This window comes from Heterodontus francisci, chromosome 8 (genome assembly GCF_036365525.1).
Source record: "Heterodontus francisci isolate sHetFra1 chromosome 8, sHetFra1.hap1, whole genome shotgun sequence".
NCBI classification, from domain to species: Eukaryota; Metazoa; Chordata; class Chondrichthyes; order Heterodontiformes; family Heterodontidae; genus Heterodontus; species Heterodontus francisci.
Window position 1 is genome coordinate 404,415 of NC_090378.1, and position 27,398 is coordinate 431,812.

General features: G+C 47.4%; 1 pseudogene; it reads right to left on the reverse strand.

Moving 5' to 3' along the window:
- LOC137372611 (noelin-3-like) overlaps nucleotides 1-27,398 on the reverse strand; it is a 68,245-nt pseudogene that overhangs the window by 36,545 nt on the left and 4,302 nt on the right.

Sequence of the window (27,398 nt, forward strand, 5' to 3'; positions counted from 1 at the left end):
TCACCACTACAGTTTGGGGGTCTATATACAACCCCGACTAACGTTTTTTGCCCCTTAGTGTTTCTCAGCTCGACCCATACAGATTCCACATCGTCAGAGCTAATATCCTTCCTCACTTTTGCGTTAATTTCCTCTTTAACCAGCAATGCAACTTCACTGCCTTTTGCTTTTTGTCTGTCCTTCCTAAATACTGAATATCCCTGGATGTTCATTTCCCATCCCTGGTCACCCTGCAGCCATGTCTCCGTAATCCCGACTATATCATACCCATTTACATCTATTTACGCGATAAATTCATCCACTTTATTGCGAATGCTCCGCGCGTTAAGGCACAAAGCCGTAAGGCTTGTCTTTTTAACATTACTTGTCCTCTTCCCAATATTTTTCACTGTGGCCCTGTTTGATTCTGGTCCTTGATTTCTCTGCCTATCACTTTTCTTATTCCCCTTACTGTCTTTTGTTCTTGTCTTAGATCCCCCCTCCTCTGACTCCTTGCAAAGGTTCCCATCCCCCTGCCATTTTAATTTAAACCCTCCCCAACCACTCTTGCAAATAGTCCCCCCAGGACATCAGTCCTGGTCCTGCCCAGGTGTAACCCATCCAGTTTGTACTGGTCCCACTTTCCCCAGAACCGGTCCCAATGCCCCAGGAATCTAAAACCCTCCCCCTCACACCATCTCTTCAGCCACGTATTCATCCGATATATCCTGCTATTTCTACTCTGACTAGCACGTGGCACTGGTAGTAATCCTGAGATCACTACCTTTTGAGGTCCTACTTTTCAACTTACTTCCGAGCTCCGTATATTCTGCTTTTTGGACCTCAGCCTTTTTTTTTTTTACCTATGTTGTTTGTACCAACGTATACCACGACCACTGGCTGTTCACCCTCCCCCTTCAGAATGTCCTGTAACTGCTCTGAGACATCCTTGACCCTAGCACCAGGGAGGCAACATACCATCCTGGAGTCTCGTTTGCGGCCACAGAAACGCCTATCTATTCCCCTTACAATTGAATCCTCTATAACTATTGCATTCCCACACTTTTTACTCCTCCCCTGTGCAGCAGAGCCAACTGTGGTGCAACGAATTGGGCTGTTGCTGCTTTCCCCTGAGAGGCCATTCCCCCCAACAGTATCCAAAGCAGTATATCTGTTTTGCAGGGGAATAGCCACAGGAGATTCCTGTACTGCCTGCCACGTCCTCTTGCTCTGCCTGGTGGTCACCCATTCCCCTCCTGCCTGTGGGCTCTGAGCCTGGGGTGTGACCACCTCTCTATACGTGCTATCCACGATACTCTCCACCTTGTGGATGCTCCACAGTGTCCTCAGCTGCTGCTCCAGCTCTGAAACCCAGGCTTCCAGGAGCTGCAGCCGGACACACTTCCTGCACTCGTGCTGGTCCCGGGCACTGGAATTGTTCCCGGCTTCCGACATGGAGCACAAGGAGCACACCACAGCTTTGAGCTCTCCTGCCATGACTTAACCCTTTAAATTAAATTAAACCTTCTGGAAGATCTTAATGTCCAATAATATCAGTTACTCTAGGGCCCTTCTTCCCTGGTCCTTGTTACTACAGAACACCCTAAAAAAAAAACACTACTTACTTTATTTGAAAGAAACTTTAAACTTTTAAACTTTTCTTACCTGAGATACTTACCCAGCTATTTTGAGCTATTCCCTAACAGCAGTGACTCACCAACCAATCAGCTTGCAACTCTCCTGTGATGTCACTGTTGGCTTTTTTTTCTTTTTCTTCAAAACTCCAGTGCGCTCGGCGTTCTCCCTACAATTCCGCTCCGCTCTGCTCCCGGAAGGTAAGAGACTGGGCCTCGATCCTTGGCTCAATTTATAGGCTCCGCTCTCGGCGGTCTCCCCACAGGTCTGCTCCGCTCCCGGAAGGTAAGAGACTGGGCCGCAATCCTTGGGCTCGATTTATAGGCTCCGCTCTCGGCGGTCTCCCCACAGGTTCGCTCCGCTCCTCTCCGCTCCGCTCCCGGAAGGTAAGAGACTGGACCTCAATCCTTGGGCTGAATTTATAGGCTCTGCTCTCGGTGTTCTCCCCTCAGGCCCGCTCCGCTCCGCTTCCGGAAGGTAAGAGACTTTCTAATCAGGTACCATTTAAGAAATGCTCTGCACATCTGTTCCTCCTTCCAAAGTGGATAACCTCACATTATATTCCATCTGCCATGTTCTTGCCCACTCACTAAGTCTGTCCAAATCCCCTTGAAGCTGCTTTGCATCTTCCTCACAACACACATTCTCACCTAGTTTTGTGTCATCGCAAACTTGGAAATATTACATTTCATTCCCACATCCAAATCATTGATATATATTTTGAATAGCTGCAGCCCAAGTTCTGATCCTTGTAGTACCCCACTAGTCACAGCCTGCCAATGTGAGAATGACCCGTTTATTTCTGCTCTCTGGTTTCTGCCTGTTAACCAATCCTTAATCCATGCCTGTATATTACCTCCTATCTCATGTGCTTTAATTTTGCTAAACAACCTCCTGTGGGGACTTTATCAAAAGCCTTCTGAAAATCCAAGTATACCACATCCACCCACTCCCCTTTATCAATTCTTTTAGTAACATCATCAAAAAACTCCAACAGGTTCGTCAAACATGATTTCCCATTCATAAATCCATGTTGACTATGCCCAATCAGATCATTATTATCCAAGTGTCCATTTATCACATCCTTTAGAATAGATTCCAGCATTTTCCCTACTACTGATATAAGGCTAACAGGTCAGTAGTTCCTTGTTTTCTCTCTCCCTCCCTTCTTAAATAGTGGGGTGACATTTGTTACCTCCAAACTACAGGAACCGCTCCAGAATCTATAGAATTTTGGAAGATGATCACCAATGCATCCACTATCTCCACTAGGGTGGTGAGTGCCTGGAACCTGCTGCCGGAGGAGGTGGTGGAAGCAGGTACGATAGCAATGTTTAAGAGGCATCTCGACAAATACATGAATAGGATGGGAATAGAGGGATACGGTCCCCAGAAGTGCAGAAGGTTTTAGTTTAGGCAGGCATCAAGATCGGCGCAGGCTTGGAGGGCCGGATGGCCTGTTCCTGTGCTGTACTGTTCTTTGTTCTTTATCTCCATAGCTACCTCTTTCAACACTCTGGGATGTAGAATATTAAGATCTGGGGACTTATCAACCTTCAGCCCCATTAATTTCTCTAATACAACCTTCTTGCTAATACTAATTTCCTTCAATTCCTCATTCCCCCTAATCCCTTGGATCTCTAATTCTGGGAGATTTCTTGAATCTTCCTCAGTGAAGACAGACACAAAGTAATTATTTAGCTTCTCTACCATTTCTCTATTCCCCATTATAAATTCTCCGGACTCTGCCTGTAATGGACCCACATTTGTCTTCGCCAAACTCTTCCTTGTTACATACCTGTAGAAGCTTTTACAGTCCGTTTTTTAATTTTTTTGTTAGTTTACATCCATATTCTATTCTCCCTTTCTTCATCAGTTTCTTGGTCCTCCTTTGCTGTATTCTAAAATCCTCCCAATCCTCAGGTTTACTACTATTTCTGGCAACTTTATAGGCCTTTTCTTTTAATCTTATACAATGCTTAACTTCCTTTGTTAGCCACAGTTGACTGCGTTTTCTTTTGGAGTTTTTGAGCCTTGAAGGAATGTATAGTTGCTGTAAACTATGTAATAATTATTTAAAAACTATCCATTGCCTATGTACTGTCATACCTTTTAATGTATTTTCCCAATCCACCTCAGCCAATTTGCTCCTCATACTTTTATAATTTCCTTTGTTCGAATTTAACACCCTGGCTTCAGATTGAACTACCTCACTTTCAAAATTATGCAAAATTCTATCACATTACTTTGGATACTGTTGGAGGGGGGGGGGGGATGACCTCCCAGGGGAAAGCAGCAACAGTCAAGTTTGTGGCACCACGGTGGGCTCTGCTGCACAGCAGGGGAGGAAAAAGGGTGGAAGAACCATAGTGATAGGGGATTCTATCATAAGGGGTGCAGATAGGCGTTTCTGTGGCCACAAACGAGACTCCAGGATGGTATGTTGCCTCCCTGGTGCTAGGGTCAAGGATGTCTCGGAGCGGCTGCAGGACATTCTGAAAGGGGAGGGTGAGCAGCCAGAGGTCGTGGTCCATGTTGGTACTAACGACATAGGCAGGAAGAGAGATGAGGTCCTGCAAAGTGAATATAGGGAGTTAGGCAGAAGGTTAAAAAGCAGGACCTTCAGGGTTGTAATCTCAGGATTACTCCCTGTGCCACGTGCTAGTGAGGGTAGGAATAGGAGGATTAGGCAAATGAATGCATGGCTGAAGAGCTGGTGCAGGCGGGAGGGCTTCAGCTACTTGGATCACTGGGATCTCTTCTGGTGCAGAGGTGGCCTGTACAAGAAGGACGCGTTGCAAATAAACTGGAGGAGGACCAATATTCTTGCGGGGAGGTTTGCTCATACTACTTGGGAGGGTTTAAACTAGCCGTGCAGGGGGGTGGGACCCAAAGTAGTAGTCTCTCCGATGAGATAGTTGAGGCAAATGTACAGGTTAAAGCAAGCAAGTCCAGTAGGCAGGCCGGGCAGGGGCAGGACAGGGAGCGTGGAAGTTCTGATAGGCTAAACTGCATTTACTTTAATGCAAGAAGCCTTACAGGTAAGGCAGATGAACTCAGAGCATGGATCGGTACATGGGATTGTGATATTATAGCTATTACGGAAACGTGGTTGAGGGATGGGCAGGACTGGCAGCTCAATGTTCCGGGGTACCGATCCTTCCGGCGTGACAGAGGTGGAGGTAAGAGAGGATGGGGAGTTGCACTATTGATTAGGGAGGACATCACGGCAGTACTTAGAGAGGATATCCCGGGGGGAATGTCCAGCGAGGCCATATGGGTAGAACTTAGAAATAAGAAAGGGGTGATCACTTTGATGGGATTATACTATAAGCCCCCCAATAGTCAGAGGGAATTGGAGGAGCATATATGTAGGGAAATCACAGATAAGTGTAGGAATTATAGGGTTGTAATAGTAGGCGCCCGCGGGAGATTGCTCGGAGAGCATCTGCAGCGCAATGTCAGCAAATTCCTGCTGGTACCGGCAGCCGAGGCTGTCTCTCACCTCCCGGAGGATGCAGATGAGCTTTCCCGGCGTCGATAGTGGGAACTGATGCACCCCCTTACTACCTGCACCCCCTGTCACCCCCTTCCCCCACTTCCCCTTCCCAGCTCCACTCTCCCAGCTCACGCCCCCCCCACAACCCCTCCCCCACCCCCTCCCAACCCCTTCCCAGCTCCCCCCTTGCACCATCTTCCCCCTGCACCCCCTTCCCCTGCACCCCCCCTACCCTCTTACAGCCCCTCCTCCCACCGGCATCCTCCTACCCCTGTGCAGGGGCCCTAACAACCCCACTGCCTTGTGGGCATCTCGGGAGAGACCAAGGCTAAGGGAGTAAACCCTAACAGAAAATCCGGAGTGGAACCCCGTAGGCGGTCATGTCTCACCTTTGGCATGTTTCTGGCAGTTCCTGCAGCCATACCGGTGCCAAACGTCGTGCTCTGCACTGCTTTGGACCCCAACAGAAAGGCCGAGAGGGGGGTTTTGATGCTTGGGCAACTCTCAACCTCCATACATTCGCCCAGGCATGCGCCATGGAGAGGTCACTCCACAGTCGCCTCACAGCGACCGAAACAACACGGAAGGCAGCAGTTACGGGTTATAAGTCCAGCTAAATTGGCGTAGAGATTGGGCATCACGGGTTGCCTTTGTCGGTGGGAGAGGTCATCGCACCTCATTGGACAGCTACCGCCCGCCTCAAACCGGGCAACCCCCGGTCAATAAGGTTCTGTCCCGCCACAGTCCACCTGCTTTAATGGGTGCTTGGAGCTCAGGGTCATTGCCCGAAAAGTGAACTGCAACACCGCACCAAACAGCACGAAAAAAGGAAAGAAGGTACCAGCCCTTCGTTTTGCAAGCTGGAACATCAGAACTATGTGTCCTGGCCTGTCGGAAGACCTTACACAAATCAACGATTCTCGGAAGACCGCCATCATTAACAACGAGCTCAGTAGACTCAACGTAGACATTGCAGCACTTCAGGAGACTCGCTTATCCACGAGTGGATCTCTAAGAGAGCAAGACTACACCTTCTTCTGGCAGGGCAGGGATCCTGAAGAACCAAGACAGCATGGAGTGGGCTTCGCCATCAGAAACTCCTTGCTCAGCATGATAGAGCCACCCTCAAATGGCTCGGAACGCATACTGTCCAACCGACTGCTCACCGCCTCTGGTCCAGTACACCTACTCAGCATCTATGCTCCAACACTCTGCTCCCCACCTGAAGCTAAAGCCCAGTTCTACGAGGAACTCCATAATATCATTAGTAACATCCCCAACACCGAACACCTGTTCCTGCTGGGGGACTTTAATGCCAGGGTTGGGGCCGACCAGGACTCATGGCCCTCCTGCCTTGGGCGCTATGGCGTTGGAAGGATGAATGAGAATGGACAGAGACTGCTTGAGTTGTGTACCTATCACAACCTTTGCATCACCAACTCGTTCTTTCACACTAAACCCTGTCACCAGTTTTCATGGAGGCACCCAAGATCACGTCATTGGCACCAGCTGGACCTCATCGTCACAAGGCGAGCCTCCTGAAACAGTGTTCAAATCACACGCAGCTTCCACAGTGCGGACTGTGACACCGACCACTCCCTGGTGTGCAGCAAGGTTAGACTCAGACCAAAGAAGTTGCATCATTCCAAGCAGAAGGGCCACCTGCGCATCAACACGAGCAGCATTTCCCATCCATAACTGTTACAAAAATTTCTAAATTCACTTGTCAAAGTCCTCCAAAACACTCCTACAGGGGATGCTGAGACCAAGTGGGCCCACATCAGAGACGCCATCTATGAGTCAGCTTTGACCACCTATGGCAAACGTGCGAAGAGGAATGCAGACTGGTTTCAATCTCATTTTGAAGAGCTGGAACCTGTCATAGCCGCTAAGCACATTGCACTGTTGAACTACAAGAAAGCCCCCAGCAAGTTAACATCCGTAGCACTTAAAGCAGCCAGAAACACTGCACAAAGAACAGCCAGGCGCTGCGCAAATGACTACTGGCAACACCTATGCAGTCATATTCAGCTGGCCTCAGACACCGGAAACATCAGAGGAATGTATGATGGCATTAAGAGAGCTTTTGGGCCAACCATCAAGAAGATCGCCCCCCTCAAATCTAAATCAGGGGACACAATCACTGACCAACGCAAGCAAATGGACCGCTCAGTTGAGCACTACCTAGAACTGTACTCCAGGAAGAATGTTGTCACTGAGACTGCCCTCAATGCAGCCTGGCCTCTACCAGTCATGGATGAGCTGGACGTACAGCCAACAATCGGAACTCAGTGATGCCATTGATTCTCTAGCCAGCGGAAAAACCCCTGGGAAGGACGGCATTACCCCTGAAATAATCAAGAGTGCCAAGCCTGCTATATTCTCAGCACTACATGAACTGCATTGCCTGTGCTGGGACGAGGGAGCAGTACCTCAGGACATGCGCGATGCCAATATCATCACCCTCCAGAAAAACAAAGGTGACCGCGGTGACTGCAACAACTACCGTGGAATCTCCCTGCTCCACATAGTGGGGAAAGTCTTTGCTCGAGTCGCTTTAAACAGGCTCCAGAAGCTGGCCAAGCGCGTCTACCCTGAGGCACAGTGTGGCTTTCGTGCAGAGAGATCGACCATTGACATGCTGTTCTCCCTTCGTCAGATACAGGTGAAATGCTGCGAACAACAGATGCCCCTCTACGTTGCTTTCATTGATCTCACAAAGCCTTTGACCTCGTCAGCAGACGTGGTCTCTTCAGACTACTGGAAAAGATTGGATGCCCACCAAAGCTACTAAGTATCATCACTTCATTCCATGACAATATGAAAGGCACAATTCAGCATAGCGACACCTCATCTGACCCCTTTCCTATCCTGAGTGGCGTAAAACAGGGCTGTGTTCTCGCACCCACACTGTTTGGGATTTTCTTCTCCCTGCTGCTCTCACATGCGTTCAAGCCTTCAGAAGAAGGAATTTTCCTAAACACAAGATCAGGTGGCAGGTTGTTCAACCTTGCCCGTCTAAGAGCGAAGACCAAAGTACGGAAATTCTTCATCAGGGAACTCCACTTTGCTGACGATGCTGCTCTAACATCTCACACTGAAGAGTGTCTGCAGAGTCTCATCGACAGGTTTGCGGCTGCCTGCAACGAATTTGGCCTCACCATCAGCCTCAAGAAAACGAACATCATGGGACAGGACGTCAGAAATGCTCCATCCATCAATATCGGTGACCACGCTCTGGAAGTGGTTCAAGAGTTCACCTACCTAGGCTCAGCTATCACCAGTAACCTGTCTCTTGATGCAGAAATCAACAAGCGCATGGGAAAGGCTTCCACTGCTATGTCCAGACTGGCCAAGAGAGTGTGGGAAAATGGCGCACTGACACGGAACACAAAAGTCCAAGTGTATCAAACCAGTGTCCTCAGTACCTTGCTCTATGGCAGCGAGGCCTGGACAATGTATGTCAGCCAAGAGCGACGTCTCAATTCATTCCATTTTCGCTGCCTCCGGAGAATACTTGGCATCAGGTGGCAGGACCGTATCTCCAACACAGAAGTCCTCGAGGCGGCCAACATCCCCAGCTTATACACACTACTGTGTCAGCGGCGCTTAAGATGGTTTGGCCATGTGAGCCCCATGGAAGATGGCAGGATCCCCAAAGACACATTGTACAGCGAGCTCGCCACTGGTATCAGACCCACTGGCCGTCCATGTCTCCGCTTTAAAGACGTCTGCAAACGCGACATGAAGTCCTGTGACATTGATCACAAGTCATGGGAGTCAGTTGCCAGCGATCGCCAGATCTGGCGGGCAGCCATAAAGGCGGGGCTAAAGTGTGGCGAGTCGAAGAGACTTAGCAGTTGGCAGGAAAAAAGACAGAAGCGCAAGGGAAGAGCCAACTGTGTAACAGCCCCGACAAACAAATTTTTCTGCAGCACCTGTGGAAGAGTCTGTCACTCTAGAATTGGCCTTTATCGCCACTCCAGGCACTGCTCCACAAACCACTGACCACCTCCAGGCGCTTACCCATTGTCTCTCAAGCCAAGGAGGCCAAAGAAGAAGAATAGTAGGTGATTTTAACTTCCCTAATATCGACTGGGACCTCTTTAGTGCTAAGGGATCAGATGGGGAAGAATTTGTTAAGTGTGTCCAGGATAGTTTTCTGAAGCAGTATGTGGATGGCCCTACTAGAGAAGGGGCTACACTCGACCTCCTCTTAGGAAATGAGGATGGGCAGGTGTTGATGTGTCAGTGGGGGAGCACTTTGGGTCCAGTGACCATAACTCTATTTGCTTCAAGATAAGTATGGAAAAGGATAGGACTGGTCCTCAAGTTGAAGTCTGAAATTGGGGGAAGGCTAATTTCGATGGCATCAGACAGGAACTCTCAAAAGTTGAATGGGAGAGGCTGTTTACAGGTAAAGGGACGTCTGGCAGGTGGGAGGCTTTTAAAAGTGAGATAGTAAGAGTTCAGGGCTGGCACATTCCTGTTAGATGGAAGGGCAAGGCTGACAAGTTTAGGGAACCTCGGTTGACAAGGGATATTGAGGGTCTGGTCAGGACAAAGAAGGAGGCATATGTCAGGTATAGGCAGCTGGGATCAAGAGAGTCCCTCGAGGAGTATAGGGGATGTAGGACTACACTTAAGAAGGAAATTAGGAAGGCGAAAAGGGGCCATGAGATTTCCCTGGCAGGTAAGATAAAGGAGAATCCTAAAAGATTCTATAAGTATGTTAAGAGTAAAAGGGTAGCTAGAGAGAGAGTAGGTCCCCTTAAGGATCAGTGTGGCAATCTCTGTGTGGAGCCACGGGAAATGGGCGAGGTCTTAAATGAATATTTCTCGTCTGTATTTACCATGGAGAAGGTCATGGAAGCTGGTGAGTTCCAGGGAGGAAACTGCGATATCCTGGAGCATATCAACATTACAAAGGAGGAGGTGTTGGAGGTTTTGAAGCGCATTAAGGTGGATAAATCCCCAGGGCCTGACCAGGTGTATCCTTGGATGCTATGGGAAGCAAGGGAGGAGATTGCTGGGGCCCTGGCAGAGATTTTTGTATCATCGTTAGCCACGGGTGAGGTACTGGAAGACTGGAGGATAGCTAATGTTGTGCCTTTATTTAAGAAGGGCAGCAGGGATAAGCCAGGGAATTACAGGCCAGTGAGCCTTACATCAGTGGTGGGAACGTTATTGGAAGGGATTCTGAGAGACAGGATTTATATGCATCTGGAAAGGCATGGTCTGATTAGGGATAGTCAGCATGGCTCCTTTTTCGAGGAGGTGACAAAGAGGATTGACGAGGGCAGGGCGATGGACGAAGTCTACATGGACTTTAGCAAGGCCATTGACAAGGTTCTGCACGGTAGGCTGGTTCAGAAGGTTCGAACACATGGGATCCAGAGTGAGCTAGCAAATTGGATACAAAATTGGCTTGGTGATAGGAGGCAGGCGGTGGTAGTGGAGGGTTGTTTTTCAGATTGGAGGCCGGTGACCAGTGGTGTGCAGCAGGGATCGGTGCTGGGCCCTCTGTTGTTTGTCATATATATTAATGACTTGGATGTGAGTGTAAGGGGCATGATTAGTAAGTTTGCAGATGACACCAAAATTGGTGGCATAGTGGACAGTGAAGAAGGTTGTCTAAGGTTACAACAGGATATAGATCAACTGGGAAAGTGGGCAAGGGAGTGGCAAATGGAATTTAATGTAGACAAGTGTGAAGTGATGCATTTTGGGAAGTTAAACCAGGTCAGGACATATACAGTGAATGGCAGGGCCCTGGGGAGTGTTCTTGAACAGAGAGACCTTGGGGTGCAAGTACATAGTTCCCTGAAAGTGGCAACACAGGTAGACAGGGTGGTGAAGAAGGCGTATGGCATGCTTGCCTTCATCGGCTGAGGCATTGAGTACAAGAGTTGGGACGTCATGTTACAGTTGTACATAACGTTGGTTAGGCCGCATTTGGAGTACTGTGAGCAGTTCTGTTTTCCTTGGAGCGAAGGAGGCTGAGAGGGGACATGATAATAAGCTCAATAATAAGTATACCGTTTTAGATACGGTTGGTGGGGGGGGACCTACCAGGGGAAAGCCACAGCGGCCAGGTCTCTGGCACTGAGCCTGGCTCTGTGGCTCAGAAGGGAAGGGGGGAGAATAGGAGAGTGATAGTGATAGGAGATTCAATTATTAGCGGAACAGACAGGAGATTCTGTGGACGCGAACGAGACTCCCGGATGGTATGTTGCCTTCCAGGTGCCAGGGTCAGGGATGTCTTGGATCAAGTCTACGGGATTCTTAAGGGAGCCAGAAGTCGTGGTACATATCGGTACCAATGACATATCTAGGAAAAAGGATGAGGACCTGAAAAGCGAATATCGGGAGTTAGGTTGGATGCTAAAAGGCAGGACGAGCAGAGTAGTAATCTCAGGATTGATACCGGTGCCACATGCTAGTGAGGCTAGAAACAGGGAGCGAGTGCAGATGAACACGTGGCGACAGAGCTGGTGTAGGAGGGAGGGCTTCAGATATGTGGATCATTGGGATACCTTCTGGGGAAGGTGGAACCTGTACAAGAAGGACGGGTTGCATCTGAACTGGAGAGGCACCAATATCCTGGGTGGGAGGTTTGCTAGCGCTCTTCGGGAGGGTTTAAACTAGTTTGGCAGGGGGATGGGAACCGGAGACACAGATCAGTGGATGGGGTAGCTGTTGAACAGGTAGATACAGAGTGCAGAGAGTCTGTGAGGAAGGTTAGACAGTTGACAGGGCAAAGTTGCAGCCAGTATGATGGTTTGAAGTGTGTCTATTTTAATGCAAGAAGTGTCAGGAATAAGGGTGATGAACTTAGAGCATGGATCAGTACTTGGAGCTACGATGTTGTGGCCATTACGGAGACTTGGATATCACAGGGGCAGGAATGGATGTTGGATGTTCCAGGGTTTAGATGTTTCAAAAGGAATAGGGAGGGAGGTAAAAGAGGTGGGGGAGTGGCATTGCTAATCAGGGATAGTATCACAGCTGCAGAAAGGGAGGTCGTCGAGGATGGTTTGTCTACTGAGTCATTATGTGTGGAAGTCAGAAACAGGAAAGGAGCAGTCACTTTATTGGGAGTTTTCTATAGACCCCCCAATAGCAACAGAGACATGGAGGAACAGATTGGGAGGCAGATTTTGGAAAGGTGCAGAAGTAACAGGGTTGTTGTCATGGGTGACTTCAACTTCCCTAATAATGATTGGAACTTCCTTAGTGCAAATAGTTTGGATGGAGCAGTTTTTGTCAGGTGTGTCCAGGAAGGTTTCCTGACTCAATATGTAGATAGGCCGACTAGAGGGGAGGCTATGTTGGATTTGGTGCTTGGCAACGAACCAGGCCAGGTGGCAGATCTCTCGGTGGGAGAGCATTTCGGTGATAGTGATCACAACTCCCTGACCTTTACTATAGTCATGGGGAGGGACAGGAGCAGAGGGGAGGGGAAATTACAATGCTACTAGGCAGGAACTGGGGAGCATAAATTGGGAACAGATGTTGTCAGGGAAATGCATGACAGAAATGTGGAGGTTGTTTAGGGAGCACTTGCTGCGACTGCTGGATAGGTTTGTCCCGATGAGGCAAGGAAGGGATGGTAGGGTGAAGGAACCTTGGATGACAAGAGATGTGGAACAGCTAGTCAAGAGGAAGAAGGAAGCTTACTTAAGGTTGAGGAAGCAAGGATCAGACAGGGCTCCAGAGGGTTACAAGGTAGCCAGGAAGGAACTGAAGAATGGACTTAGGAGAGCTAGAAGGGGACATGAAAAAGTCTTGGCGGGTAGGATTAAGGAAAATTCCAAGGCATTCTACACTTATGTGAGGAACAAGAGGATGGCCAGAGTGAGGGTAGGGCCGATCAGGGATAGTGGAGGGAACTTGTGCCTGGAGTCGGAGGAGGTCCTAAATGAATACTTTGCTTCAGTATTCACTATTGAGAGGGACCTGGTCGTCTGTGAGGACAGCGTGAAACAGGCTGATATGCTCGAACAGGTTGATGTTAAGAGGGAGGATGTGCTGGAAATTTTGAAAACATGAGGACAGATAAGTCACCGGGGCCAGACGGGATATATCCAAGGATATTACGGGAAGCGAGGGAAGAGATTGCCGCGCCTTTGGCGATGATCTTTGCGTCCTCACTGTCCACTGGAGTAGTACCAGATGATTGGAGGGTGGCAAATGTTATTCCCTTGTTCAAGAAAGGGAATAGGGATAACCCTGGGAATTATAGACCAGTGAGTCTTACGTCGGTAGTGGGCAAATTATTGGAGAGGATTCTGAGAGACAGGATTTCTGATTATTTGGAAAAGCATCGCTTGATTTGAGACAGTCAGCATGGCTTTGTGAGGGGCAGGTCATGCCTCACAAGCCTTACTGAATTCTTTGAAGATGTGACAAAACACGTTGATGAAGGAAGAGCAGTTGATGTGGTGTATATGGATTTTAGCAAGGCGTTTGATAAGGTTCCCCATGGTAGGCTCATTCAGAAAGTAAGGAGGCATGGGATACAGGGAATTTTGGCTGTCTGGATACAGAATTGGCTGGCCCATAGAAGACAGAGGGTGGTGGTAGATGGAAAGTATTCAGCCTGGAGCTCAGAGACCAGTGGTGTTCCGCAGGGATCTGTTCTGGGACCTCTGCTCTTTGTGATTTTTATAAATGACTTGGATGAGGAAGTGGAAGGCTGGGTTAGCAAGTTTGCCGATGACACGAAGGTTGCTGGAGTTGTGGATAGTGTGGAAGGCTGTTGTAGGTTGCAACGGGACATTGACAGGATGCAGAGCTGGGCTGAGAAGTGGCAGAGGGAGTTCAACCTGGAAAAGTGTGAAGTGATTCATTTTGGAAGGTCGAATTTGAATGCAGAATACAGGCTTAAAGACAGGATTCTTGGCAGTCTGGAGGAACTGAGGGATCTTGGGGTCCATGTCCATAGATCCCTCAAAGTTGCCACCCAAGTTGATAGGGTTGTTGAGAAAGCATATCGTGTGTTGGCTTTCATTAACAGGGGGATTGAGTTTAAGAGCCGCGAGGTTATGCTGCAGCTCTATAAAGCCCTGGGTAGACCACACTTGGAATATTGTGTTCAGTTCTGGTCGCCTCATTATCGGAAGGATGTGGAAGCTTTAGAGAGGGTGCAGAGGAGATTTACCAGGATGCTGCCTGGACTGGAGGGCATGTCTTGCGAGAACAGGTTGAGGGAGCCAGGGCTTTTCTCATTGGAGCGAAGAAGGATGAGAGGTGACTTGATAGAGGGGTACAAGATGATGAGAGGCATCGATAGAGTGGATAGCAAGAGACTTTTTCCCAGGGCGGAAAGGGCTATCACCAGGGGGCATAATTTTAAGGTGATTGGAGGAAGGTTTCGGGGAGATGTCAGAGGTAGGTTCTTTACACAGAGAGTGGTGGGTGCGTGGAATGCGCTGCCAGCGGTGGTAGTAGAAGCAGATACATTAGGGACATTTAAGCGACTCTTGGATAGGTACATGGATGATAGTCGAATGAAGGGTAGGTAGTTAGTTTCATATTAGAGTAAGTTAAAGGTTCGGCACAACATCGTGGGCCGAAGGGCCTGTACTTTGCTGTACTGTTCTATGTTCTATGATAGAGGTATATAAAATTATGAGAGGCATAGATCGGGTAGATAGCCAGAGTCTGTTTCCCATGGTCGGGATGACTAAAACTAGAGGGCATAGATTTAAGCTGAGAAGGAGGAGTTTTAAAGGGGATCAAAGGGGTAAATTTTTCACACAAAGAATAGTGGGTATCTGGAATGAGCTGCCTGAGGTGGTGGTGGAGCAGTAACAGTAGCAACATTTCAGAGGCATCTGGACAGGTACTTGAATGAGCAAGGCATAGAGGGATATGGAATTAATGCAGGCATGTGGGATTAGTATAGATAGGCATTATGGTCGGCATGGATGCGGTGGGCCGAAGGGCCTGTTTCTAAGCTGTACGACTCTATGACTCTATTATGGTCACTCATTCCTAAAAGTTCTTTTGCAACAAGATTATTAATTAACCCTTTCTCATTACATAATACTGGATCTAAAATAGCCTGTTTTCTGGTCAGTTCCTCAAAATACTGCTGTAGAAAAGCATTCCCAACAGACTCCAGAAACTCATCCTCCACGGCATTATTGCTTATTAGGTTTACCCAGTCTATACAGATTGAATTCACCCATGATTACTGTATTACCCATGCTACATACTTCTCTAATCTCCTTTTAATTGCGGTTGCAGGACATTCTGAAGGGGGAGGGTGAACATTTAGAGGTCATGGTTCACATTGGTACCAACAACATAGGTAGAAAGAGGGATGAGATCCTGCAACAAGAATTTAGGGAGCTAGGTAGCAGATTAAAAAGCATGGCCTCAAAGGTTGTAATCTCTGGGTTTCTCCCAGTGCCGTGGGCTGGTGAGTATAGGAATAGGAGGTTAGAGCAGATGAATACATGGCTGAAGAGATGGTGCAGGAGGGAGGACTTTAGGTTCCTGGTTTACTGGGCCTGTTTCTGGTGAAGGTGGGACCTGTACAAGTTGGACGGGTTGCACCTGATCGGAACGGGAACAACATCCTTGTTGGGAGATTTGCTAGTGCTATTGGGCGGTTGGGGTGGGGGGTGGTTAAACTAATTTGGCAGAGGGATGGGATACAGAGTGGAGGTACAGTAGGGGGTGATGGACTGTCAAATATAGAAGAGAAATGAAGTCAGTCTGGAAGGCAGAGCAAATATAGACCTGTTAAGGCACAAGGAAATAATGCAAGTCTGGATTGCATCTATTTTAACGCAGGGAGTCTTACAAGTAAGGCAGATGAATTGAGGGCATTGATTAACACAGGGGAACATGATATTATTGCTATCACAGAGATATGGTTGAAGGAGGGGCAGGACTGGACCTAATCCTAGGGAATGAAGCCGGACAAGTGGTAGAAGTGTCAGTGGGGAAGCATTTCAGGGATAGTGACCATAACTCTGTAAGATTTAAGGTAGTTATGGAAAAGGACAAAGATGGACCGGAAATAAAGGTACTGAATTGGGGGAAGGCCGATTTTAATATGATAAAACAGAATCTGACCAAAGTGGACTGGGAGCAGCTACTTGTAGGAAAGCCTACATCAGACCAGTGGGAGTCATTCAAAGAGGAAATAGTGAGAGTTCAGAGCCAACGTGTGCCCATTAAGGTGAAGGGTAGGACCAACAAGTCCAGGGAACCCTGGTTGTCAAGGGATATAGAGGATTGGAACAGGGAGAAAAAAGGAGGATTATGGCAGATTCAAAGCGCTGAAAACAGCGGAGGCATTCGAGGAGTATAGAGAGTGTAGTGGGGTACTTAAAAAAGTAATTAGGAGAGCGAGGTCTGGAGGGCATTAGCTATGAGGAGAGGTTGGTTAAACTCTGATTGTTTTCACTGGAACGACGGAGGTGGAGGGGCGACATGATAGAGGTTTACAAAGTGATGAGCGGCATGGACAGAGTGGATAGTCAGAAACTTTTTCCCAGGGTAGAAGAGTCAGTTACTGGGGGACATAGGTTTAAGGTGCGAGGGGCAAAGTTTAGAGGGGATGTGCGAGGCAAGTTCTTTACACAGAGGGTGGTGAGTGCCTGGAACTTGCTGCCGTGGGAGGTGGTGGAAGCTGGTACGATAGCGACGTTTAAGAGGGATCTTGACAAATACATGAATAGGATGGGAATAGAGGGATATGGGCCCCGGAAGTGCTGTAGGTGTTAGTTTAGGCAGGCATCAAGATCGGCGCAGGCTTGGAGGGCCGAATCGCCTGTTCCTGTGCTGTACTGTTCTTTGTTCTTTGAAGAGGGGGCATGAAAAAACGCTGGAGGGCAAGAGAAAGGCAAATCCTAAGGCATTTTATAAGTATATTAAGGGCAAGAGGATAATCAAGGAAAGAGTAGGGACCAAAGTGGCAATCTGTGTGTGGAGCCGGAGGACTTACATGAGGTTTTAAATGATTACTTTTCATCGGTGTTCACTGTGGAGAAGGACGATATAGGTGTACAGATCAGGGAGGGGGATTGTGATATGCTCAAACAAATTAGTATTGAAAGGGAGGAGGTATTAGCGGTTTTAGCGGGCTTAAAAGTGGATAATTCCCCAAGCGCAGGTGAGATGTATCTCAGGCAAGGGAGGAGATAGCAGGGGCTCTGACACAAATTTTCAAATCCTCTCTGGCCACAGGAGAGGTTCCAGAGGACTGGAGGACAGCGAATGCGGTACCATTATTCAAGAAGGGTAGCAGGGATAAACCAGGTAATTACAGGCCGGTGAGTCCAAAATCAGTGGCAGGGAAACTTTTGGAAAAAATTCTGAAGGACAGGATTAATCTCCACTTGGAGAGGCAGGGATTATTCAGGGATAGTCAGCATGGCTTTGTCAGGGGGAGATCATGTCTAACTAACTTGATTGAATTTTTTGAGGAGGTGACTAGATGTGTAGATGAGGGTAAAGCAGTTGATGTAGTCTACATGGACTTCAGTAAGGCTTTTGATAAGGACCCACATGGAAGATTGGTTAAGAAGGTAAGAGCCCATGGGATCCAGGGCAATTTCGCAAATTGGATCCAAAATTGGCTTCGTGGCAGGAGGCAGAGGGTAATGGTCGAGGGTTGTTTTTGCGATTGGAAGCCTGTGACCAGTAGTGTACCACAGGGATTGGTGCTGGGACCCTTGCTGTTTGTAGTGTACATTAATGATTTAGATGTGAATATAGGAGGTATGATCAGTATGTTCGCAGATGAGACTGAAATTGGTGGTGTCGTAAATAGTGAGGAGGAAAGCCTTAGATTGCAGGACGATATAGATGGGCTGGTAAGATGCACGAAGCAGTGGCAAAAGGAATTTAATCCTGAGAAATGTGAGGTGATGTATTTTGGGAGGACTAACAAGGCAAGGGAATATACAATGGATGTTAGGACCCGAGGAAGTACAGAGGGTCAGTGGGATCTTGGTGTACTTGTTCATAGATCATTGAAGGCAGCAGCACAGGTAGATAAGGTGGTTAGGAAGGCATATGGGATACTTGCCTTTATTAGCCGAGGCATAGAATATAAGAGCAGGGAGGTTATGATGGAGCTGTATAAATCGCTAGTTTGGCCACAGCTGGAGTACTGTGTACAGTTCTGGTCACCACACTATAGGAAGGATGTGATTGCACTGGAGAGGGTGCAGAGGAGATTCACCAGGATGTTGCCTGGTCTGGAGCATTTCAACTGTGAAGAGAGACTGAAAAGGCTAGGGTTGTTTTCCTTAGAGCAGAGAAGGCTGAGGGGGGACATGATTGAGGTCCACAAAATTATGAGGGGCATTGATATGGTAGATAGAAAGAAACATTTTCCCTTCGCGGAGGGGTCAATGACCAGGGGGCATAGATTTAAGGTAAGCGTCAGGAGGTTTAGAGGGGATTTGAGGAAAAGGTTTTTCACCCAGAGGGTGGTTGGAATCTGGAACACACTGCCTGAAGGGGTGGTGGAGGCAGGAATCCTCATAACATTTAAGAAGTATTTAGATGAGCATTTGAAATGCCATAGCATACAAGGCTACTGGCCAAGTGCTGGGAAATGGGATTAGAATAGATAGGTGCTTGATGGCCAGCATGGACACTGGGCCGAAGGGCCTGTTTCTGTGCTGTATAACTCGACGAGTCTATAACTCTATGACCTGCAGAGTCTTTAGAACTATGCCATTAAGTGTATATTGCCTCTCTTCATTACTTCTGCCAAAATGCATCATCTCACATTTATAAGTATCAAATTCCATCTGTCACCTCTCTGCCCATTCTGCTAGCCTATCTATGTTCTGTTGCAGGCCGTTCATATCATCCTTACTGTTTGCCGCCCCTCCAAGTTTGGTGTCGTCAACAAATTGTGAGATTCTGATCCGTATTCCAAGATCCAAGTCTTTGATAGATATCAAAAAAGCAGTGGTCCCAGCACTGACCCTTGGGGAACACCACTGTCTACCATATATTAGTGTTTACTCTAATGATAATGTTTGTTTTAAGTTCCTCCCTCAATTTTCTACTATTATTGGAATTTTCTAATGTCTTCTACCAGGAAGACAAATACAAAATATTTGTTCAAAGTCTCTGCCATTTCCTTGTTTCCATTATTATGTTTTTAGTTATCCTTTGCCAGTGTCTAAAGTTTTTCCAACCTTCTGCCTACCACTGCTCTTCACAGAATTGTATGCCTTTTCTTTCAATGTGATACCATCCTTGTGAGTCTTTGGAACTCTCTTCCCCACAGATCGGTGAAGACAGGGTCATTGAAGATTTTTAAGGCAGCGGTAGGTAAATTCTTGACTAACGAGGAGGCCAAAGGGTATTGGGGTGGGTGGAAAAGTAGAGTTAAGGCCACTATCAAATCAGCCATGATCTTATTAAATTGTGGAGCAGGCTTGAAGGGGCCAAATGGCTTACTCCTAATTCATATCCACTATCCAGGACAAAGCAGCCCGCTTGATTGGCACCCCATCCACAAACGTTCACTCCCTCCACCACCGATGCACAGTGGCAGCAGTGTGTACCATCCACACGATGCACTGCAGCAATGCACCAAGGCTCCCTAGACAGCATCTTACAAACCCATGGCCTCTACCAACCAGAAGGACAAGGGCAGCAAATGCATGGGAACATCACCACCTGCAAGTTCCCCTCCAAGTCACACACCATCCTGACTTGGAACTATATCACCGTTCCTTCACTGTCGCTGGGTCAAAATCCTGGAACTCCCTTCCTAGCAGCACTGTGAGTGTACCGGCCTCACATGGACGGCGGCCGTTCAAGAGGGCAACTCACCACCACCTTCTCAAGGGCAATTAGGGATGGGCAATAAATGCTGGCCCAGCCAGTGATCACCACATCCCATGAAAACATTTTTAAAAATATGTCCGTATGTTCATAACTTCCTTAGTTATCCACATGATAGTGATCACAATTCGGTTAGGTTTACCTTAGCGATGGGCAGGGACAGGTATATACCACAGGGCAAGAATTATAGCTGGGGGAAAGGAAATTATGATGCGATTAGGCAAGATTTAGGATGTGTAGGATGGGGAAGGAAACTGCAGGGGATGGGCACAATCGAAATGTGGAGCTTATTCAAGGAGCAGCTACTGCGTGTCCTTGATAAGTATGTACCTGTGAGGCAGGGAGGAAGTTGTTGAGCGAGGGAGCCGTGGTTTACTAAAGAAGTTGAAGCGCTTGTCAAGAGGAAGAAGAAGGCTTATGTTAGGATGAGACGTGAAGGCTCAGTTAGGGCGCTTGAGAGTTACAAGCTAGCCAGGAAGGATCTAAAGGGAGAGCTAAGAAGAGCGAGGAGAGGACACGAGAAGTCATTGGCGGATAGGATCAAGGAAAACCCTAAGGCTTTCTATAGGTATATCAGGAATAAAAGAATGACTAGAGTTAGATTAGGGCCAATCAAGGATAGTAGTGGGAAGTTGTGTGTGGAATCAGAGGAGATAGGGGAAGCGTTAAATGAATATTTTTCGTCAGTATTTACAGTAGAGAAAGAAAATGTTGTCGAGGAGAATACTGAGATTCAGACTACTAGGCTAGATGGGATTGAGGTTCACAAGGAGGAGGTGTTAGCAATTTTGGAAAGTGTGAAAATAGATACGTCCCCTGGGCCAGATGGGATTTATCCTAGGATTCTCTGGGAAGCCAGGGAGGAGATTGCAGAGCCTTTGTCCTTGATCTTTATGTCGTCATTGTCGACAGGAATAGTGGCGGAAGACTGGAGGATAGCAAATGTTGTCCCCTTGTTCAAAAAGGGAGTAGAGACAGCCCTGGTAATTATAGACCTGTGAGCCTTACTTCGGTTGTGGGTAAAATGTTGGAAAAGGTTATAAGAAATAGGATTTATAATCATCTTGAAAAGAATAAGTTCATTAGCGATAGTCAGCACGGTTTTGTGAAGGGTAGGTCGTGCCTCACAAACCTTATTGAGTTTTTTGAGAAGGTGACCAAACAGGTGGATGAGGGTAAAGCCGTGGATGTGGTCTATATGGATTTCAGTAAGGCATTTGATAAGGTTCCCCACGGTAGGCTATTGCAGAAAATACGGAAGTATGGGATTGAAGGTGATTTAGTGCTTTGGATCAGAAATTGGCTAGCTGAAAGAAGACAGAGGGTGGTGGTTGATGGCAAATGTTCATCCTGGAGTTTAGTTTCTAGTGGTGTACCGCAAGGATCTGTTTTGGGGCCACTGCTGTTTGTCATTTTTATAAATGACCTGGATGAGGGTGTCGAAGGGTGGGTTAGTAAATTTGCGGATGACACGAAAGTCGGTGGAGTTGTGGATAGTGCCGAAGGATGTTGTAGGTTACAGAGGGACATAGAAAGGCTGCAGAGCTGGGCTGAGAGATGGCAAATGGAGTTTAATGCGGAAAAGTGTGAGGTGATTCACTTTGGAAGGAGTAACAGGAATGCAGAGTACTGGGCTAATGGGAAGATTCTTGTTAGTGTAGATGAACAGAGAGATCTTGGTGTCCAGGTACATAAATCCCTGAAAGTTGCCACCCAGGTTAATAGGGCTGTTCAGAAGGCATATGGTGTGTTAGCTTTTATTAGTAGGGGGATTGAGTTTCGGAGCCACGAGGTCATGCTGCAGCTGTACAAAACTCTGGTGCGGCCACACCTGGAGTATTGCGTGCAGTTCTGGTCACCGCATTATAGGAAGGATGTGGAAGCTTTGGAAAGGGTGCAGAGGAGATTTACTAGGATGTTGCCTGGTATGGAGGGAAGGTCTTACGAGGAAAGGCTGAGGGACTTGAGGTTGTTTTCGTTAGAGAGAAGGAGGAGGAGAGGTGACTTAATAGAGACATATAAGATAATCAGAGGGTTAGATAGGGTGGATAGTGAGAGTCTTTTTCCTCGGATGGTGATGGCAAACATGAGGGGACATCGCTTTAAGTTGAGGGGTGATAGATATAGGACAGATGTTAGAGGTAGTTTCTTTACTCAGAGAGTAATAGGGGCGTGGAACGCCCTGCCTGCAACAGTAGTAGACTCGCCAACTTTAAGGGCATTTAAATGGTCATTGGATAGACATATGGATGAAAATGGAATAGTGTAGCTCAGATGGTTTCACAGGTCGGCGCAACATCGAGGGCCGAAGGGCCTGTACTGCACTGTAATGTTCTATGTTCCATGTGTTTCATCTTTCTCGTGGAGTGTTTCTTTCTCAATGGAATATATCTTTGTTGAGAGTTATGAAATATCTCCTGAATGACTGCCACTGCTTATCTACCATCTTACCTTTTAACTTATTTTCCCAATCGACTTTAGCCAACTTTTTTTTCATACCTTTCTAATTGCTTTTACTTAAGTTTAAGACACCAGTTTCAGACGCAAGTTTTTCATCTTCAAACTGATTGTGAAATGTTAGCATGTTATGATCACTCTTGCCTATGAGATCATTAATTAATCCTGCAAGTTTAAATAGTCTGTTCCCTGTTTTTTTCCACAATGTATTGAAAATAAAAGTAAAATACTGTGGATGCTGGAAATTTGAAAGTGCTGGAAGTACTCAGCAGGTCTGGCAGCATCTGTGGAGAGAGAAGCAGAGTTAACGTTTCAGGGCTGTGACCTTTTGTCAGGTTAGAAATGTAATAGGTTTTAAGCGGGGGGGTGGGGGGTGGGGGGGCAAGAGAACAAAAAGGGAGGTGCTGATAGGACTGAGGGCCGGAGAGATTAACTGACAAGGAGGTCATGGGGCAAAGGCAAAGAGAGTGTGCTAATGGCGTGCTGAAAGACAAAGCATTAATTTTTATTTTGTTTTATTTTGTTTTGTGCAGAGGCAGTTTTGTGCAGAGAGAGTGTTAATGACAGAATAATGAACAGCCCTAGCCAAAAGCACAAACATGAAAAACCCAGTATAAGGCATGGTTAAAAAAAAGAGATAAAACAAAATAAAATAAAATAATAAAAAAGGGGTGCGGTCATGCTCTGAAATTATTGAACTCAATGTTCAGTTCGGAAGGCTATAGAGTGCCTAATTGGAAAATGAGGTGCTATTCTTCAACCTTGTGTTGATGTTCACTGGAACACTGCAACAGGCCAAAGTCAGATATGTGAGCATGAGAGCAGGGTGGGTGTTGAAATGGCAAGCAACTGGAAGCTCAGGGTCATGCTTTCAGACTGAGTGGAGGTGTTCCGCAAAGCGGTCACCCAATCTGCGTTTGGTCTCCCCAATGTAGAGGAGACCACATTGTAAGCAGCGAATACAGTATACTACATTGTAAGAAGTACTAATAAATCGTTGCTTCACCTGAAAGGAGTGTTTGGGGCCTTGGATAGTGAGGAGAGAGGAGGTAAATGGGCAGGTATTACACCTCCTGCGATTACATGGGAAGGGGCTGTGTGAGTGGATGATGTGTCAGGCGAGGAGGGAATGATCCCTTTGGAATGCTGACAAGGGAGGGGAGGGGAAGATGCATTTGGCGATGGCATCGCGCTGGATGTGGCAGAAATGGTGGAGGATGATCCTTTGGATATGGAGGCTGATGGGGTGGAAAGTGAGGACAAGGGGAACCCTGTCACGATTCTGGGAGGGAGGGGAAGGGGGTGAGGGTAGAGGTGCGGGAAATGGGCCGGACACGGTTGAGGGCCCCGTCAACCACAGTGGGATGGGGGGGGGAATCCTCAGTTAAGGAAAAAGGAAGACATATCAGAAGCGCTGTCATGGAAGATAGCATCATCAGAGCAGATGCGTCGGAGACGGAGAAACTGGGAGAATGGAATGGAATCCTTACAGGAGGTAGGATGTGAAGAAGTGTAGTCGAGGTAGCTGTGGGAGTCGGTGGGCTTATAATGGATATTAGTAGACAACCTATCCCCAGAGATGGAGATGGAGAAGTCGAGGAAGGGAAGGGAAGTGTTGAAGATGGACCATGTAAAGGTGAGAGAAGGGTGGAAATTAGAAGCAAAGTTGATAAAGTTTTCCAGTTCGGGGCGGGAGCAGGAAATGGCACCGATACAGTCATCAATGTACCGGAAAAAGAGTTGGGGGAGGGGGCCTGAGTAGGACTGGAAGAAGGAATGTTCGACATATCCCACATAAAGACAGGCATGACTAGGAACCATGTGGGTACCCATAGCGACACCTTTTACTTGAAGGAAGTGAGTTGAGTTGAAGGTGAAGTTGTTGAATGTGAGAACAAGTTCAGCCAGGTGGAGGAGGGTGGTGGTGGATGGGGACTGGTTGGGCCTCTGTTCAAGGAAGAAGTGGAGAGCCCTCAAACTGTCCTGGTGGGGGATGGAGGTGTAGAGAGATTGGACGTCCATAGTGAAGAGGAAGCGGTTAGAGACAGAAAACTGGAGATTGTCGAAATGACTTGGGCATCAGAAGAGTTATGAATGTAGGTGGGAAGAGACTGGACCAGGGGAGAAAAGATAGAGTCAAGATAGGAAGAAATAAGTTCAGTGGGGCAGGAACAGGCTGACACAATGGGTCTGTCGGGACAGTCCTGTTTGTGGATTTTGGGAAGGAGGTAGAAGCGGGCTGTCCGGGGTTGTGGGACTATGAGGTCGGAAGCTGTAGAGGGAGGATCTCCAGAGGAGACGAGGTCAGTGACAGTCCTGTGGACAGTAGTTTGATGTTCAGTGGTGGGGTCATGGTCCAGGTAGCGGTTGGTACGCCAGACAACAACAGCACCACCCTTGTCAGCAGATTTGATCACAATGTCATAGTTCGACCTGAGGGAATGGAGTGCAGCAAGTTAAGAGGGAGAGAGGTTGGAGTGAGCGAGGCGAGTGGAGAAATTGAGACGGCCGATGTCACGCCGACAGTTCTCAATGTAAAGATCAAGAGTGGGTAAGAGGCCAGAGGGAGGGGTCCAGGTGGAGGGAGAAGGTTGGAGGCGGGTGAATGGGTCTGCTGGTCGGGGGGTGGACTCCTGGTCAAAGAAGTGAGCCTGGAGGCGGAGGCGATGGAAGAAGAGCTCAACGTCGTGCTGAGTGTGAAATTCATTGAGGTGGGAGTGTAAGGGGATAAAACTGAGTCTTTTGCTGAGTACAGAACGTTCAGCGTCAGAGAGGGGGAGGTCAGAGGGTATAGTGAATATACGGCAAGGGGTCAGATCAGAAGGGGTGGGGTCAGAGGGAAGTGAAGGGGAAGCAGGATCTGGAGGGGCATTAGTCCCCATCAGCTGCTGGAGCTTGTGTTCCTTGACACCTGAAATGAAGAAAAAAGTTTTTGTTAATGCATCGGATAAGACAAAGGATGAAATGAAAGTGCAGAGTCGAACAGCTTTGAGATAAGGTGAGGCAGTGCTGCCGGAGAGAGAGGTTCAGTGTGTACTGTGGCAGCGCATAGCACTGAGTGTGGATCTCAGGATGCGGTGAGAACAGCAGTCCGAGGAATGTTGTATATCTCAGAGATAACTGTAATCCTGGGTGGATTCAAAACATGAAGGATGAAACTTCAGTTGGAATCCACGTGGAATAAGTCGGAGCCGGAGACAGTCACTGAGGAAGATGTGCCTGTGAAAATGAGTTTTGTTCGACACCTTATCAAACATCAGGAGGGAAATAGAAAACAATGGAGGTGAACAAGGTAAAAGAGACAAACGAAAATCCCGTCGGAGAGAAGAGCAGAACTTCTTCAAGGTAGGCATTCCTGGAAGAGAAGTGGCAGTGAATTAAACACTAAAATGAAAGCAAAATACTGCAGATGCTAGAAATCTGAAATAAAAGCAGAAAGTGCTGGAAATGCAAAGCAGGTCTGGCAGCATCTGCGGAGAGAGAAGAATTAACGTTTCAGGTCTGTGACCTTTCATCTGAACTGGTATTGTTCTATGAAACTGACCTGAACACACTCTGTGAACTTGTCCTCAAGGCTACCTTTACCAATTTGATTTGTTCATTCTGCATGAAGATTAAAATCGGCCACTATTATTGCAGTATCTTTCTTACAAGCCCTCATTATTTTTTGATTTATACTCTGTCCTACAGTGTAGCTACTGTTAGGGAACCTATAAACTACTCCCAGCAGTAACTTCTTTCCCTTACGATTCCTTGTCTCGACCCAAACTGTTTCTACATCTTGATCTTCTGAGCCAAGATAATTTCTTGCTACTGTACTAATCGCATCCTTTATTAACAGAGCTACCCCACCTCCTTTTCCTTTCTGCCTATCCTTTATCCTTCAACCAACATAATTGAAACTGGGGATCCGGTCATTATCACATTGCTGCTTCCTACGTACAAATTGGTCATGAAAGGAGCTATATAAATGTACTGCGAAGTCCTTCCTTCCTTCCCTCCTAACACTTTACCAACATGCACTTTATTACTCATTCATAAATGTGGGCATCACTGGCAATAGTATCTATTGCCCATCCTAGTGCTGCATGAGAAGGTGGTGGTGTACCGCATCCTTGAACTAATGCAGTCCATGTGGTATAGATACACTCACAGTGTTGTTAGGGAGGGACTTCCAGGATTTTGACCCTGCTACAGTGAAGGAACGGTGATAAAGTTCCAAGTCAGAATGGCATGCAACTTGGAGGGGAACTTGCAGGTGATGGTGTTCCTATGTATCTGCTGCCCATATCCTTCTAGGTGGTAGAGGTCAAGGGTTTGGAAGATGCTGTTGAAGGATCCTTGGCATGTTTCTGCAGTGCATCTTGTAGATGGTACACACAGCTGCCACTGTGTGCTGGTGGTGGAGGGAGTGAATGTTTAAGGTGGTGCTAATCAACAGGCTGCTTTGTCCAGGATGGAGTATTCCATCACATTTCTGCCTTGTGTCTTATAGATGGTGGAAAGGCTTTGGGGAGTCAGGAAGTAGGTTACTGACTGCAGAATACTTAGCCTCTGACTTGCTGTTTAGCCACAGTATTTATGTGGCTGGTCCTATTTAGTTTCTGATCAATGGCGACCCCCCAGGATGTTGATGGTGGGGGATTCAATGATGATTATGCCATTGAACATCAAGGGGAGATGATTCTCTTGTGTAAGATGAGTGTTACTTGCCACTCATCAGCTCAAGCTTGAATTTTGTCCTGGTCTTGGTGCATGCAGGCATAGACTGCTTCATTATCTGATTACTTGCAAATGAAACTGAACATTGCAATCATCAGCGAACATCCCCACTTATGAAGGGAAGGTCATTGATGAAGCAGCTGAAGATGGTTGGGTCTAGAACACTACCCTGAGGAATTCCTGCAGTGATGTCCTCAGGCTGAGATGATTGGCCTCCAACAACCAGTACCATCCACTTCAAACATCTATGTTGAATGGAATAGAAGTCTTA